Raw genomic sequence first — 17225 nt, 5'->3', positions numbered from 1 at the left:
GTTAAATTTTTGGAACGTGGTTGGATGAGAGAATGACTCGGAAAATATCTGCATAAGGTGTGAAAAGATCATTAATGTGTTTAAAGATAAAAAGTTTACTTTTCAATAAAGTACTGTTACATTACTCACGCAGTACTAACCTGTGTAAGAGAGCATAGAGGCCTGAGACTGACAGTGCTTGTGTCTGGCCTGTTTATTCTGAAGAAGACTTGTAAGTAACAAACAGCAGATGGCAGCATAGAGCATCGTTGCATCTAGCCTCCCAAACCCGAAGAAGAAGCTGTGTCCCACCTGTGGCCTGTGCCTTCACTTTCCCCTGTGTGTGTACACATGTCGCCAGAGTCTTGCTCTGTTCCTTATCAGGTTAGCCCTCCTTGTGCTTCCATCTAACTTACTGCACTTTTCTGCTCAACTTGAGAACTCAGAGCACTTTATACAACATGCCTCATTCACCCATTCATAAAATCCTTTTTTTCAATGCTTTTTCTACCTAAGTGCTTTCTCGGTTAATCTCACTCTCTTATGAACACTTCAGAGAGTAACTTGAAGTTCACTCTGTTGCCTAAAGATACTCTGGCAGACTGGAGCAGCCAAGGATTGAAACAGGGATCAAAATCATGTAAATCTAGTTGAAATTTAGTGACATAAAATAATATACCACGCATATAAAAAGTCCAAGTATTGTTGCAAAATTAGTAACAGGGTTTACAATTTTTAAAAAAGAGTACTGTTAATTTTTTCAAATCAAATGGGTTGTTTTACATGTAACTTTTGTGTACATTTCTTATACATTACTGATTTTATACTGATTATACTGATTTTCTAACACTGGAAAATAACAACATGTTAGAAATATTCCAGTGTTAGAAGATCAGCACTGCCCAGTGTTAGCCATTGTTAATCTTCAAAACTGACTAGGTTACTTCTAGACATATAACACTGTCAAAAGTGTTAATTTAACACTCAACAGTGTTGTATTTAACACTCAGAGGAGTGGCCCCATATAGACACGCTGTAGTGTTAATTTAACACTGGAGATCTTGCTGTGTAGAGAGGTTTTGGAAGTAGACTGTTACTCTGACACTAGCAGACACACGACTGGGAGCCTTCACAGGAATGGGGCCTCGGTCATAAATCTGCTCTTATGGAATGCACCCTTTATGCAGGTCCCAGGAGGGTCAGAGGTGGTTGCCATAGTGAAGTGGCCAGAAAGCTGGAGAAGAAGAAACCTGAGCTGACATCAGACTTGAGGTCACTCTAAACTGTTTTTGTGTTTATCGCACATAATATAAAGCACTTATTGTCTGGGTGTGGGCTTTCTGTTTGTTTGGGTCTCCTCCGTGAGCAGAGACACGGCAGCCTTTTTTTTTTTAACTTGAACCTTCAACTGCTTAATACATGTAAGAAAATGCACTTTGAGCATATTTGTCTTTCCTCTCTCATAAAATGAACCCAACATTATCCTCAGTTACGTTAACACAAAGGCATCTGCTGTGATGCTCACACCTCTGATGTTTGCTGATTGTTTTTATGCACAGATATAAAAATATGGATATGTACTGAGAATGATCATAATAATAATGATTCTGACTGACTGAGTAAAAACTGAATTGAACCGGGACCTTTTGAATCAGAAATGGAATCAAATTGATTATAGAAACTGAAATCAGTACCCAGCGCTAGTTGTTTAGCTCTGTATGCCAGCTTGATGCTTGAATAGAGCTGATCCGGTGTGTTAGCTCCTCTGTTAGCGTACTTGGTGTGCTGGTGAAGTTTAGGAGACGCTGCTTTTAATTCTTGCGTCAGTAAAGTCACCTGCAATGATGAGCACAGCGTCAGGATAGTGGTTCTGCTGGTTGCTAATGCTACTGCACAGGTGTCTAAGGCCCGAGTTAGCATTAGAGGAACGTAAACAACAGTGATCATCACTACAGTGGACTCCAAGTGTTGTTCAAGAAATGCACTTCATTATCTGAACATCTGCAAGTGGTGCGACACCACATCTATAAAAATAGGTTGTGGCAGTTTGTTGAATTATTCTATTGTGTGTTGGCACAATGCCCCAGTCAATTAGACTCAGAAAAAAGACTCCCAAGAGTTAATTTCAGACATTACAGGCCACATGAAGCAAATTAATTGTGAAAAATAATGACAGTACAATTAGAAAACGGCTGAAAAAGTATGGCTTGTTTAAAAGGGCTATCAAAGAAAGCCTTTTCTCTCCAAGAAGAGCGTGTTCACATGGCTTAGTCACACCTGAACAACCCACCAGCACGTGAACAAGGCAAATGTGGCTCTATTACACAGAAATGTCTATAAACATGCTCATTTACTCCAAATATCGATGCAGTTACTTCCGACCCTCCCGTCTTTGGACAGTCAACAATGAACCAGCTAAAGAACAACAACAGATAGATATAACATGATGTCAGCTAATGTTAGGCTAGAGTGTCCTAAAAACAGTCTCCTGCTGACAGTTTGTTTACATTCTCACATAATATGACAGCTTATCTGCAATTCAACAATTTTACATTTATTTAGGTATTTATTTTATTTATTGTCATTGTCAAAGAACAATGAAATTGCGTTTGGGGCTTCCGTACAACCCGTAAAAAAAAACAAAAAAAAAACAAATACCCCTTAAAACCCAAGTGTAAATATTTAACCCAGTGTGACTTCAGTGCAATGAGACAATCCTTAGCAACAACATGAGAACAAGACAGGTAATGTTCATAGGACATTCAGACAAAGACCTGAGAAACATGACAAACTGCAACAATGCAACCCGTTCAATATTATTGTACTGTGAGATATGATGGTTGTCTATTTAAGAAAGAGGGGGGGGGGCAGGGGGGGAAGAGAATAAAGATATAATGCACCAATGCAAACCAGTTCAGTGCTATTAAGAAGTTGGATATGGTTATTGTCCGTGAGAGGGGGGCAGAGAGGGGAGGGGGGCAGAATTCAGGAGCCTCACAGCCTGTGGCTGTTGGCCAGTCTGGATGTTCTGGCCTGTATAGACCTGTACCTGAAATCCCCTTCAAAGAAAGTCGTACTAATGCTCGCTAAGTTTGAGAGCCTGATCCAGAGTAAATACTGACAGCTGAGCCTTCACTCATCACAGATGAATGACGATCCGAGTTTCTGAGGTGACTCAGGGGTAAAAATTTAATTGCAACACATTTAATTTACACTTTTGATTGCTAAACTGATTGTTAAATGTTGATATCATTAAAACATTTTAAAATAAAGTGTGTACAAAATGGTTTTATACATAAACAGTGCTAGAACACACCATCCATAGCAGGGCCGCAGTCTTTGATGCATCTTGGTTGACTAAACTATGCGATCGTGGCTCAAGAGTTGGGAGTTCGCCTTGTAATCGGAAGGTTGCCGGTTCGAGCCCTGGCTTGGACAGTCTCTGTCGTTGTGTCCTTGGGCAAGACACTTCAGAGGGCCTGGTGGCGCCTCGCCTCTGTCAGTGCGCCCCAGGGCAGCCGTGGCTACAATGTAGCTGCCATCACCAGTGTGTGAATGTGTGAATGACTGAATGTGTAAAGCTCTTTGGGGTCCTTAGGAACTAGTAAAGCGCTATACAAATACAGGCCATTTACCATAAGCTTGTCCTACAGCAGCAACGTTATAAACTAGGAGGAGTAAGAAAACAGAATTCAGTTAACTGCAGTCTGCAATACAAATACCAAGGAATAAAATATCCATTGAGATTATAAAATGTCTTTTACATGGATGTTCTGATGAGAAGCAGCACAGAATCAAACCAAACAAACTGGGTGTGGTTAGTTAAGCTTTGACTGGCTGCACTTTCATGAACTTAGATTTAAATAATAACTGGACTTTGATTTTCTAACACCTGCAATGCTCATTTTAAGATTTGGAAGTCAGTTAGAAGGCTACAAAATCCATCTGCTTCCAGTCTTCCTCACAAGTTGAAATATGGTAACACTTTTATTGTTGATATAAAGGATATGTCAACTCTACTTAATGTCTAAGGAGCTTGGTAAGAAAAGTTTCTGGACTACTTTAAGTTTCCTTAAAGAAGCTGTTTCAGCTCTGTTGGAGGGATCAACTGTTGGAGAGTCCCAGATTAAAGCCCTGTGGGAGTGTCCCCTCAAGAGGGTCATGGACCCCCTGTTGATCCTCTACCTAATCACATGAGCCTAGGTGTGAAAACAGGTGTGGGTCCCAATCAGCAAAGCATTTGGGTGAGCTCACTGTGAGACCTAGCCCCACCCCCACCCACCCACTTGGTCATTTGTTGCTGAGAACAAATGACCAAGCATGTGAGTGGGCGCTAAAGCGTCTGGGAAGTGTCTCAAAACATGGATTATAGACAGTTGGTGTCGTAGGCTCTGTTCAAAGATGGTCGCTCACAGTGGACATAGATGCTTTTTTCACTCCTCTGTCCTCTCTGTCCAAAATGTGAACATTGGCATCCTCAAAGAGTGACCTTTGACCTTTAGATGCAGATGAACAGCAGAGTCTTGTCCTGTGGAGGTGGCTCTTCCATGTTGTGCGTTTATGAAGTGGCTGTTTGGTCTGAGCATTCCTCTACACTGTGCAGCAAACACCACATTGTTAAGTTTGTGTTCAGGAGTTTTGTCTTTGTGATGAACCAGTTTGTGTGTGAGTGTGTTGCTGGGATGTTTCTCTGATAAACCTGCTACATGGTGATAACAGTGTTGTTCTGTTTGTCCTTCTGATTCTCTGTAACACTTGAAAATAAACATTTTTGCTTGGCTGTTTATTGACCTAACAAGGTGTTTGGATCAATGTTATATTATCAGTATTATACAAAAGCTTGGTTTTAGTACAGATCAGATTAGTTGGATTAAAAGCTACTTAACTAACCACACCCAGTTTGTTTGGTTTGATTCTGTGCTGCTTCTCATCAGAACATCCATGTAAAAGACATTTTATAATCTCAATGGATATTTTATTCCTGGTTAAATAAAGATTAAAATAATTGAAATAACAAAAATAAAAATCTACTCAAAGTGATCTAATGTCATGGTCTGAGTGAGCAGACGGGCATTTCCATCAGTGCCGGAGCACCCTTGGCTCCGCCCGTGGGCAGGACTTCCTCAGCTTCACGCATCTGGAGCTAACTGGGACCATCAGGCCAAAGGGGATTTAAGCTCTGCGCTGCCATCTCCTCTCTGCCAGTTCGTCAGCTACCTGATGGTGGTAACCGGCTCTCACGGTCATGCTGCTATTCTCAAGTAGATTGACTCACGCTGTTTCTTGTGCTTCAGGACCTTTTCTCCAGTGTCGACTGCTGCTCACCACTTGGATCTCGGCTCCTGTCCACCTCACTGGGAAATATTTCCAAACCTGACCTGCCTGTCCTCCTGCTCACTCACCACTTTGGATCCAACAAACCCCAGGTCAGCCGTTTCACCTTTTTCAAATTCCGAGGAAGTGCCTCACCTCCCCCTCATTACCACACCTCCACCTCCTGCAAGTAAGCTGGAAAAACTGTTATACTTACCCTCTCTGGTTATCCACTTTAACCCAGCTCTAACCCTGCTCTCCCCATGTGATTTAACCAGTCAAGGACAAACGTACAGAAAATGCTGCATCAAGCCTTGTAATCATAGCTTTCCTAGTTTTGTTAAGCCTGGATTGACAGCTTGGTGTGATGGTTAGTGCTGTTGCCTCACAGCAAGAAGGGTCTGGGTTCAAATCCACAACCTGGCTGGTTTGCAGTGTGTAATTGTGTGGATGCCCTCAAAGGCATCCACACTATTGAGTTCCTGTTTCTCTTTATTATTCTTCATCTGCAAGTTGCTTCCGTACGTTTTTCGGCGCTTAACTACTCCCTCAGTTTTTGAGCTATTTTCACCATTCAAATCTTAAGAAATTCTGCTCTTTCCTGCTATGACTTTGGTGCTCATAACTTCTATGCTTTTTGAGATATTGAATTTTTTATGCAATATTTTTTGCCCATTTCTTCCACATTATCATTCTGGTCACTGGTTTTCCTTGCCCGGTTGAGCTGTGTTTTAGCTCAGTGAGATGAGCAGCCGTTCTCAGACTGGGAGGCCTGGGTTGAAATCCCGCTTATGGCAACATTTCTTTCAGTTAACAGTTAAACTTTTTTAACTCTTTTCAGCAAAATTTTCAGTTTTTTCTGCTGTTTTCAGAAAAAAAAAACTCTTTTCAGCAGAAATTCTGCTTATTCACCTCATTTCTGCAAAAATTTTCAGCCTTTTCACCTCTTATCAGCACACTTCTCAGCTGTTTTTAGAAAAACTCTTTTCTGCAGAATTTTCAGCCTGATTCACCTCATTTCTGTAGAATATTGAGCCATTTCACCTCTCATCAGCACACTTCTCAGCAGCTGTTGTGGATAGGCGTAGCTTTGGGTCACGTGTTGTCGGTAATAGTGATTGTTATATCACCTGTTCACGGCCCGAGGGGAATTTTTGTGAATGAGTGGGTGATGGGGGAAGTCGACTTTTGCTGACCGCTCAAGCTTAGGTTGTGTTTGATCACTGTTTTTCTACGGATTTTAAGGATTTGATAACAAATAAAGGAGTTTTAACCTGGAACTTTGACTTACGTTTTAAACAGCGGGCGCGTCAACATTATTCCCCTATTCAGCTGCTCGGCAACTCAAAGGCTTGACAGTCGCCAATAGCAGCTTCTGCTCATTTGAGCAGAATTGTCAGTCTCTCCACTTCTTTGTAAGAATGAGTTTGGCTCAGTGGAGGGCCAGGTTTGAATCTTGTACAGGGCAACATTTTTTTCACCTGTTTTCAGCAGAAATGTAAGTTTCTTCACCGCCATACAACTTTTTGCAAGTTTTCAACTTTTTCAGCTTTTTCAGCAGACAGCTTCAGCTTTAAAGCGTCTGAAGGAAACGGTTTCCAGGGCCTAATCCATGGATCGGCTTCCTTCGAGGCGTGGACGTCTATCAGCAGAGAATGTCCCTTAGTCTGTAACACAGTCAAATATATTCTCAAGTAATATTCAAGCATGCCATTCAGCGTGTTAGTACGAGCTCGGGAGCAGCTTGGGAGAACAAGAAAACAGAGACTGCTTCAGGTTGTCTTCCCAAATTGACTCAACTTTATTCCCAAGTAAAATTCATGAGACAGCAGATTATCAGTTTAAACCAGTACAGACCAAGATAAGGCAGCGTCTTCCTGCCCTTGGGTGAAGAAGCATTCTTTGTGTAGTTTATTAGTTCAGCTACAATTGTGATTATCTCAGCGACATATTTTCAAGGCACAAAACAAAGAGTTCTTTCATTAGTGAAATCTGAAACAAACCATTTGGCCTTCAACAGGCGTCTAAAAGATTAAGAAACGAATGTAGCTGAGGGAGTGATCTCTGTGGTATTTCAACCTTGTACCAGCCTGTGATTCTCACACATCAATTCTTGGGTCAAAGAGAAAAATAACTAAAACAAAGGGGCCTTATTGAATGACAGAGTTTTCCTGTATAATGTCACTATAAAACAATATCCAGTAAATGCTACCATGGTACTAAAATACCTAACAGCGTCCACACTGCATTTTCGCAGGAAATGCAATTTTTTTTCTAGTTAGAGTTAAGTTGGTCATTCTAAATTACCCATGAATATAAGTGCAAATGGTTGTTTGTCTCTATGAAATCATCAACCCCCATATTGGTTCATTAAGGAAGACCAGCAGTAATTGCCTTGATTAACAAAGTAGTTGTTCGAACAACAAGATTTCATTGTGTTTTCCTAAAGTTGTTAACTTGTGTAGAATGAATTAAAACAAATTTCACTCTGCATATTTAAATAAATCACTTCAAGTCAATGTATGTATACTACGTTGAGCCAACGTGATCTGATTACATCAAACCACCAAATGTGTTGGTTTTACATGGTCAGAAATCAGTTACTGTACTTGGTTAAAACACGTGGAAAAAGGTGCCATGATTAAATTGTGCTTATCCAACAACGGATGTAAATCGAAATGTGGTTTTCATTAAACTTTACCATCATTACAATCATTAGTTCTCAAATCAAATTAGTAGTTTGAACTCAGCTAATCTCATGTTAAGTGGTCATAACTGGCTATTTAAGATTCAGTAAGGAAGGAGCCGTTTATTTAACATTTTGCCAAGAAACAAGTTTGAAGTGGTTTGAGTTCAAACATGGGCTCATTTATGTGTCTGCTTCTTCTGGCTGTCTCCCCAAAAGCTGTCAGAAAGAAGCTTTATGCCAAGAGTAAAGGTAAGTGAAGGAAACGGTTTCCAGGGCCTAATCCATGGATCGACTTCCTTCGAGGCGTGGACGTCTATCAGCAGAGAATGTACCTTCACCTATCAGCAGAGAATGTCCCTTAGTCTGTAACACAGTCAAATATATTCTCAAGTAATATTCAAGCATGCCATTCAGCGTGTTAGTACGAGCTCGGGAGCAGCTTGGGAGAACAAGAAAACAGAGACTGCTTCAGGTTGTCTTCCCAAATTGACTCAACTTTATTCACAAGTACAACAGTTTATATAGAGGGTAAAATTCATGAGACAGCAGATTTATCAGTTTAAACCAGTACAGACCAAGATAAGGGAGCGTCTTCCTGCCCTTGGGTGAAGAAGCATCCTTTGTGTAGTTTATTAGTTCAGCTACAATTGTGATTATCTCAGCGACATATTTTCAAGGCACAAAACAAAGAGTTCTTTCATTAGTGAAATCTGAAACAAACCATTTGGCCTTCCACAGGCATCTAAAAGATTAAGAAACTAATGTAGCTGAGGGAGTGATCTCTGTGGTATTTCAACCTTGTACCAGCCTGTGATTCTCACACATCAATTCTTGGGTCAAAGAGAAAAATAACTAAAACAAAGGGGCCTTATTGAATGACAGAGTTTTCCTGCATAATGTCACTATAAAACAATATCCAGTAAATGCTACCATGGTACTAAAATACCTAACAGTAAGTGTGGTGTCTTTTTGGGAAAACGTATTACAACACACAAAGTGAGTTAAATAGTGGCTGTGCTTGTGATGCTAACACACTCTTATAACTGTTGGAAGACGTTAACTTAGAGATCAAAACTGTGTTTTTAAGGTCACACATGAGGGATTTGTTGCTTTTACAGCAGTAACTCGGTAAACTTTATAAAAGATGAGGTCGGTGGTCTTTAGCTGAGACTTCAGCCTCCTCTGATAGGACTGAGGCACAGAAGCTGCTGCTTTTTGTTTTCTTTTTCTCATTCAGAGTTTTAAAGAGAATACTGAGAAGTAAAAGCTGCACAACTGATCTACAGAAACACTTGAATCTCCAATCAGTCATATTATGGTACACAGCACAGATGCTGCTTCTAGGGTTAGGGCGAGGCAACGGGAATCACATTTTTATGAGTCGTTTGTATTTAGGTTGTTTCTGATAGTATCACTTCTATATATTGCATGTGTAAAAGAAAGCAACACCTTATCTTATAGTGAAGAACCATCATTAAACACTGGAATTCAAAGTTAAATCGAATAAATATTCTATAAATATTATTTTAAGAATTACTGTCATGTAGATGAAAAAAAGAGACAGCTCCATTCATTCATATCAGCACAGAGAGAGAGAGGTGCACTGTGCTGCATTAAAATTCAAACTGAGGGCAGATTTTTCAGCTCTGACACGGTTTGCTCTTCAGTTGAGTTGAGTTTTCTATTTTTAAAAGAAAACGTTATTTGCTGCACAAAGTGACTTCGTCCTTATTCATCCATCCACAGCTCTGACGTATAGAATATATTTATACTGCCAAAATAAAAGCTAGAAAAATACATCCAGTAATTACAAACAATATGATTCTTAACAAGTTTTTTAACATGTTTTTTCCTTTACGTTACCTTTTTTTTTTATTTCCTCAGAAATAAACCTGAACCTGTATCTGTGAGTGTTGTGACTGTCCTGCTAATCGGACCTTTTGTGTGTAGATCTTTCCTAAATCCTGGTTACGGACTACGAGAGGAGCTGGAGTTGTACAGAAAGTATGGAGCACCTCTTACCGACCCCTGTTCCCCCATGGACCTTGGAGACCCGGACCCCTTTCCCCTGCACATTGCATATATCCACTTGGTGTTTGTTGTTCACTGTAAATAAACGCACTGTCTTTCGCCTAAGCAAAGTCCCTTTAACAAACCTTATGAACAGTGTTCTTCATTTTCTTTCAATTTCACAATTATGCACCACTTTGTGTTGCATTGTGTTTGTATCACATAAAATCCTGTTGAAATACATATAATTTATGGTCTGATAGTTATGCTAATGTTGCTGTCACTACAATTATTACAGAGATTCAAAGAGTGAAGAACTCACATATGGCACGCACAGTCCTCAGCTGGTACAGGACTGCACTCAAAGGACTTATGATGCTTGAAGACAGAATAATAATAATACACAGAATAAAAATAAATATCAAACATAAAGAAAGAAAATCTTGGCTGCTTGTAAGTTATTTCATTCATACTGTTTGTGCATTCTTCTTCATAGCATGTAGGTAAACGCACACAGGACTGATTATTCAGTGACTTTGTCCTCAAACTGTGGAACCCGGTTTTATTCTAATCCAGTATTAATGTTCTCAAGGATATAATTTCTGGTTTTGTTGTTTTTCAATAACACATTTCGATGATACACTGAATGTTCTGTTAGAAATAAAAAGATTCTTTTAGTTTTGATATAGTGTTTTTAACACAGTCATTACTCAAAATTACAAAAAAAATACTAATTAGTAAATAATTTTTTTTATAATTAAGTGTTAAATAACCACAATGATTTTTTTTATATATATAATGAATGAAACTCCAGAAAATAAAAACTCGAAATAAATCAGCAAGTTATAAAAACTGAAACGGAAAATCGAATTGATTTGTTAACATTTGTGTGACTTTAATGATCCTTTGATGTCGCCTGTTTTCATGAATTGAATGAATGGCGGTGTTTTATTCCACGCTACAGGAGGCGAACATGACTGGATGTCCTGTCCGAGAAACTAAACAGTTCTTATGGCCGCCAACCGGATCCTTCCGGGTCACTGTCCTTAGTGAGGACCCTTCAGACCGGGAAAGGTCTGAAACACTAACAGACTTAAACATTTAAGGGGATCTGTAGTGATACACTGTTACAAAAGTCCTCTAATTGTCGCACACTGGGGAATGCGAACATTTCTGCAGCGTGAGAAGAGAAATCACAGCTCGCACCTGATTATCTGCAGCGCATCTTGACCTGAGTTCATTTTTGAGCCAGCAAAGGACAAACATGTCCGCTACACTGATGCAAAATGGCTCACTGCTGCTCCTGCTTGGAATTCTCTGCACGTCCCTGATGGTGTCAAACTCACGCAAACGGACACACAGAAATAGCGGAGGGGGAGGGGGATGCTGAGCCGCTCCAGTGAACCCAGTATGGATGCTGACGTAGGAAACTGGGATGGGCGGAGCTTGGGGTTCGTATTGAATCTCCGGGGACACCGGCTGGTCTGTGTCGTTCATTCATCGGTGGAATTATTCTGCTCCGAAATTAGCCGTTCCACCATCAGCCATCCTGACTCCTCCGAACACCGACTCTAAGGACGCTACTCCTGGCCATCCTCTGTGGTAAGACCCGAACAGCGTAGGGCTGGAGGCTCGGCAGCAGATGCTGGCTCAGCGCTGTCCTATATGTTGTCTAAAGGAAAATTACCAGCTTATACTACCATCCTATACGGGCTGCGGGGCGCGCGGTGCTCAGCAGGCCGGCTCGCTTCGTGATGACGTTTTGATGGATGCGAGTTATTTTAATGGGCAGTATTGCAGTATTCTATTTTTGGTAGTATTGTTGCAAAACAGACAACTGCATCGTGTTCTGCGTTATTATTCTTATTCTTATTGTTGTCCCTCCACGCATATGTCCTCCCGTTAATCGGTAATACCACTGTTATTACTCTGATTACGTTTTTCTCTTTTGGAATTTCGTAATAATTTGTCCGCATGATTTAAGGCCAGGGTTTACTTATTAATCCACAGCGTCACATAAGCAGAAAAATGTATTATGCTGTAACGCGCTGAACATTTCAAAATAAAAGCCCTTATAGTTAATTTTAGAAAATTCATCTGATTTTGAGAAATTGCCACATTTCAAACATAAAACGATCTTTAGGACTTCGTTAGTGTCAACCTGCTATCTCTACTCACATCTTTTAGACGACCTATTCAATTTTTTCACAGCGAGGAACAGAGAAGTTCTGACAGTAACACAATCTGCGTCCTTAAAAAGGACAGTGAGTGACTTCATGTAGACCTTTTTGGGCGTTTCTTGCTAATATTCTTGAACATTTTTTGTTTTATTACCTACCAGCTCATTAAGGTCTAGTCTAATTCTTCTGTGGTTTAATAGATGATTGATTCAAACTGAATCAATTCAACATTCATAAAAGGTGAAAGCCTTTCTACTCTTCATCACTCTGGAAAGGATGAAGAGTGGAAGGTGGTTGATCCAGATCGTGATGCCCAGGAGAGTGGGCATTGGACCTTTTGACCACATTGTTAAGCATAGTCTTAGAGAGGGTCAGGATGCCTGAGGAATGGAGAATATCTTTCCTGGTACCAATTTTCAAAAACAAGGATGTTGTACCGTGGGATAAAGCTTATCGCATCGAGGAAAAAGTTGTTGAGGCTATGCTAAGAAGAGAGGTGATGAGCAGTAATTAGCAGTGCGGCTTTATGCCCAGACAGAGCCCCACAAATGTGATAATTGCTTTGAGTGTTGAAGTGTAGAGATGGTCCGAAGGAGTTGCACGGTGTCTTTGTAGCTGTGAGAAATCACTCCAAGACACGCATGTGGGAACGAGAAGTGTCAGAGACATATGTCTGGCTGGTGCAGGACACGTATATGAGGACAAGGAGAAAGCGATGAGGTGTATGTAGAAGGGACAGTTGGGTTCAAGGCGGAGGTGGGATTACATCAAGGATCTGCTCTGAGCCCCTTCTGGTTCACAGTGGTGATACAGAAGAGGCCAGGCTGGACTCTTTGTGGACTAGGATGGTTTTTAGAGATGGTGGGACTAACATAAACCCGAGGCTGAACTGGAGCTGTCAGGGGTATGACCAATGGGAATGACCAGAATGGACAGGATTAGAAATGAGCATATCAGAGGGACAGCTCAGGTCAAGCATTTTGGAGAGGCAAGGCTGAGGTGGTTCGGACATGTGCAGAGACGTAGTGGACATGTAAGGATGCTGAAGATGGAGGCAGAAGAAAGAGAAGTTTATGATTCATAGATGCAGTGAAAGAGAATATGCAGAGGGCTGGTGTGACAGAAGAGGGTGGTAGGAATAGGATGAGATGGAGATGCAGATGATCTGCTCTGGGAACTCCTAAAGAGAGAAGCCAGAAGGAGGGGAAGTTTGAATAATTATAACAGAAGGACCTTAGTAAACAGCAGGATGAGGGCTCAGTCTGCATTTTCAACCCAGCTCATCTACCGTCACACATCTCAGAGAGGGATCCACGCTTAGTTTTTGGGATTGGGTTTTTCTCTTACCCAAATTAAGGCTTCCACTGAAAAGGTGTGGCCTTTCGTTACTGAGTAATATATAGCAGCACAGTTACTTCATGACTCAGTTACGTAGTATTGATTTGTCACCAGGTTTTGGTCATCTTTCAAAAGGTTTGTTTTCTTGCTTTTTCTATTCTTTCAGGAGTAAAGGAAGAGTGTTGATGTGATAACAGTGAACCAAACCACCGAAGTGTACATTTAACAAACATTCTTTTTTCCTCATTAAATATTTAAAAGCATTTTGCATACTGAGTCAAAACACCCTTAAAAAATAAATGAAATAAAACTGACCGAGTGTGCACAGCTCCACTGTTCCTCAAAATCAGCATTATGGCAGGTTGAAATTCATCATTAAATGTCATAGCATTTTTTTCTGTTCCTTTTTAATCTAGCACATTGTTAAGAATGATATGTTTACCATTCATTGAGTGTCTTGGTATTCAAACAATTTTCTAATGCTTAACTATAAATGAGTTGAAATTCTTGAGTAAACATGAAAAACATTCAGAGACTAGTACAAACAGCCATCACTTCACCCAGCATTCTCAGCCTGTTATAGGCCAATCTCCAACCTTCCTTTTATCAAACAAATCTCCAAAGAATTGTTAAACAGCTAACAGATCGTCTGCAGAGGAAGAGTTTCATCAGGATTCAGCTTTAGTGAAGGTTACTAATGATCTCGGCCTCTGACAGTGGACTCAGCTCTGCGCTTGTCCTGCTAGACTTCAGTGCATCGTTCGATACTGTCGACCAAAGTATGTTAGTATATAAAGTAGTGCATGCCATAGGAAGTAAAGGTGCAGTGGTTTGAATCATATGCAATAGACTCCTTTTAATTTTTCCAAGTAAAGTCACACACCAAGTTAAATTCCACAGGATCCCGTGATGGGACCAGTTCTGATTACATTATGCGTAAGAACTCGATGACCTCTAATTTCCTGCTTCTACATTTAGATAAACTGAGGTCATTGTGTCTGACCAGATACTTATTGTGCCTGGAATTAACTTCACTGCCAATAACACTGAGGAATCCTGGAGTCGTGTTCGGATCACCCTAGTGGAGCTAGGTTGCTCTAAGACTTACTTGTGGCCCCTTACTTGTGAGTTTTCAGCTTTCATGACACTGTTCTGTGAAATAAGCTTGGAGTTAAGAGATAAACACGTTCTCGAGTTTCACAATTAGGCTTAAAACGTTCCTTTTCGAGTTGGGGCTGGATCAGATGATCGAGAATCCTCCCGTTGTTACGCTGCAATGGGCCTAGGCTGCTGGCTTCCCAGGTGTTTGTTGCCCATACATTTTTGACTCTGCATTTAATCATTAGTGTTTAATCATCTTTGGCTCTCTTCTTCAGTTTGTCCACCAAAGATTTCTTCCAGTTAAAAAGGGAGTTTTTCCTTCCCACTGTTGCCAAGTCCTGTATTGTTGGTTTTCTCTGCATTATTGTAGGGTCGTCACATTACAATAGAAAGTGTCTTGAGGTATATAAGCTATATAAAGATAATTGAATTAAATTGAACTGAATACATTCCAGGGCTCCAAAATACAAGCTAGCTGAAAGGTTTATGTAATTATTCTGGACAGTAAAAATCACACGATGGTCATTAAAATGGGTTCAGACTTGATGATGATTCATCTCCCATATCATGACCGCATAAGATGGCTGAACAAGTATTGGTATCATCATCAGTATATTGATCCTGAATTTACATGGTATTAAATTAATACTAAAACGTCCATGATCACTAATGCTAATGCTCCCCACTTCAATCACAGATGATAATAATAAAATGGTAATAACTATTCAAAAACATAAAAAAGGGTAAAATCCGAAACAGCTGCACATGAGATTAATGCTGCAGAAAATCGTTTACTAGCACGATTTGTGAAATAAATATTTCAGTTAAATTAATTATTTTAACGCTGCCTGCGCTATCAGTGTTATTCCTAATGAGGGAGGCTCTACTTTAACTTTAAAATGCATGCTTTTAAAAATTAACGGTGTGTGTTCTGTGCTCCAGAGGCTGCACAAGCGCCAAAGAGACTGAAGGTTAGAAACATCTATAAAAACACTTTTACATTGTCTGCATCACCAAATACAAACGCACCCTGTGACGAATCAGCAGAGTGTGCATGTCATGCAGTGGTTTTAGTAAAATATGGCTCAACACTCGTACATATAAAACACCCATCAGCGATGACATGTTCCACTTAACACATGCAGAATAAAAGGATCAGTGACAACACGGCGCCTCCAGCTGATTTGAATAGAGAGAGAGCTTCTGATATGAGCTGATCTCTTTTGACAGTTTGGTATTTGGAGTTGAAAGAGAGGAGGCATTATTGTATTAATCATGCAAGTGAGAGAAAACACAACACGGACATCCTTCTCTGTCCACTTTTGTCAACAATCTTTTTAACACTGTTTCTCTGACAAAGGCAGTGGACGTCAACACGGGACGGTTATGTGGACAGAGATCCGCTCATAGTCTGCTACCCTGGGTTCAGATGGTTGAGCGTGAGCCTAACAGGTGATTAAGTCAGCGTGCACAGCTCGTTACAGTGATAGGCTTTATACTTCATGCTTGTGCTGCTTCCTCACCAACTCATCACCAATGATTCCAATCTAGTGTCTGATTGTGTGCTTGTTGTATGTTTCATAACGAATCATGTGACTATGTACATGGCTCTTGCGTAATTGGGCTAAGTGGATTTGTGCTTGTTTTAAAGGACTTTGAGACCTCTATAATATTAGCCGACAGAGACCTCACGCATAACAGTGTTTACACATTATTGATGTTCGAAGTCTTTATGTCTATACTGAGCTGAGCAGCTCACAAAGATGCAACTAAAAAGTGCAGGTGGAGGCTGCACTATACAGTGCTGTGAAAAAGCATTTCCCCCCTTACTTGCATTTTTCAGATCATCAAATAATTTGTAATTTTAAACAAAGATAACCAGAGCAAATACAAAATGCAGTTTATTAATGGAAAAAGCTAAAAACTGAACTGTGAGAAGTCATAAAGTAAACCTATAAACTGGTTGCATTGCTCTTGGCTGTCAAGCAGTTGCTATAACTGGCAATTGATATTTCACGTGTCTGAATGAATTTTGTCCCACTATAGTTATCACAGTTATTTTAATCCAGCTGCAGTGGATTCTACATCCTGTGTAAGGTGATGTCAAAACATCTCAATCAGATGTTTCTGGGTTTCGGATTTGACTAGGACTCTCCCCAACCTTTGTCCCTTTGGTTTTTTTTCGTTTTCAGTGGTTTTGAGTAGACTTACTGTTGGGTTTTGGATCATTGTCCTGCTGCAGGTGTTTAAGCAGAAAGACAGCCCAGGAAAACAAATAAACAAACAAAAACCCATCACAGAACATCCAGCCTGTTCTCACTCCCGAGGTGTTACATCCCGATGATTTGTCACATCCCGAGGCGTTCCTGAGAAACGCGAAAGGTGACCTTCCACGTTCTTATGCTACACGCCGGGTTATGGATGAAATCCAGTTGACTGATGCTCCCGTGGTAAAACACGTTCCAGCCATGTATTCCAGCCCAAACTCTAACCTTAACCAGCACATTAATGATGTTAGACAGTGTTTTCCCAAGACATTTAAGTAAAATGAACGTACATATTTAGATTCATTCCAAACAGTTCTCATGTTTCCTCGTTTTTCCGATCTCGTGATT

At 40.4% G+C, this 17225-nt stretch overlaps 1 protein-coding gene across 2 annotated transcripts in view; it reads left to right on the top strand.

Moving 5' to 3' along the window:
- The first annotated feature begins 11386 nt into the window (after nucleotides 1-11386).
- The window catches only part of LOC147336498 (histidine N-acetyltransferase), a 41446-nt gene continuing 35607 nt past the window's right edge, over nucleotides 11387-17225 (top strand). Inside the window, exon 1 of one of the 2 annotated variants that reach the window (XM_086285420.1) lies at nucleotides 11387-11593. The gene's annotated coding sequence lies outside the window, so the exon portion shown is untranslated. The remainder of the gene's footprint in view (nucleotides 11594-17225) is intronic. The other variant, XM_086285419.1, reaches the window with a different exon arrangement.

The sequence above is a fragment of the Aulonocara sp. 'chitande type north' Nkhata Bay genome, linkage group LG3, assembly GCF_057382095.1.
Source record: "Aulonocara sp. 'chitande type north' Nkhata Bay isolate Kocher_YH1m ecotype deep benthic linkage group LG3, A_spYH_male_GT1.1, whole genome shotgun sequence".
Taxonomy (NCBI): domain Eukaryota; kingdom Metazoa; phylum Chordata; class Actinopteri; order Cichliformes; family Cichlidae; genus Aulonocara; species Aulonocara sp. 'chitande type north' Nkhata Bay.
Note: the sequence above shows the minus strand (reverse complement) of the source record. Positions and strands in the feature narration are given on the sequence as shown.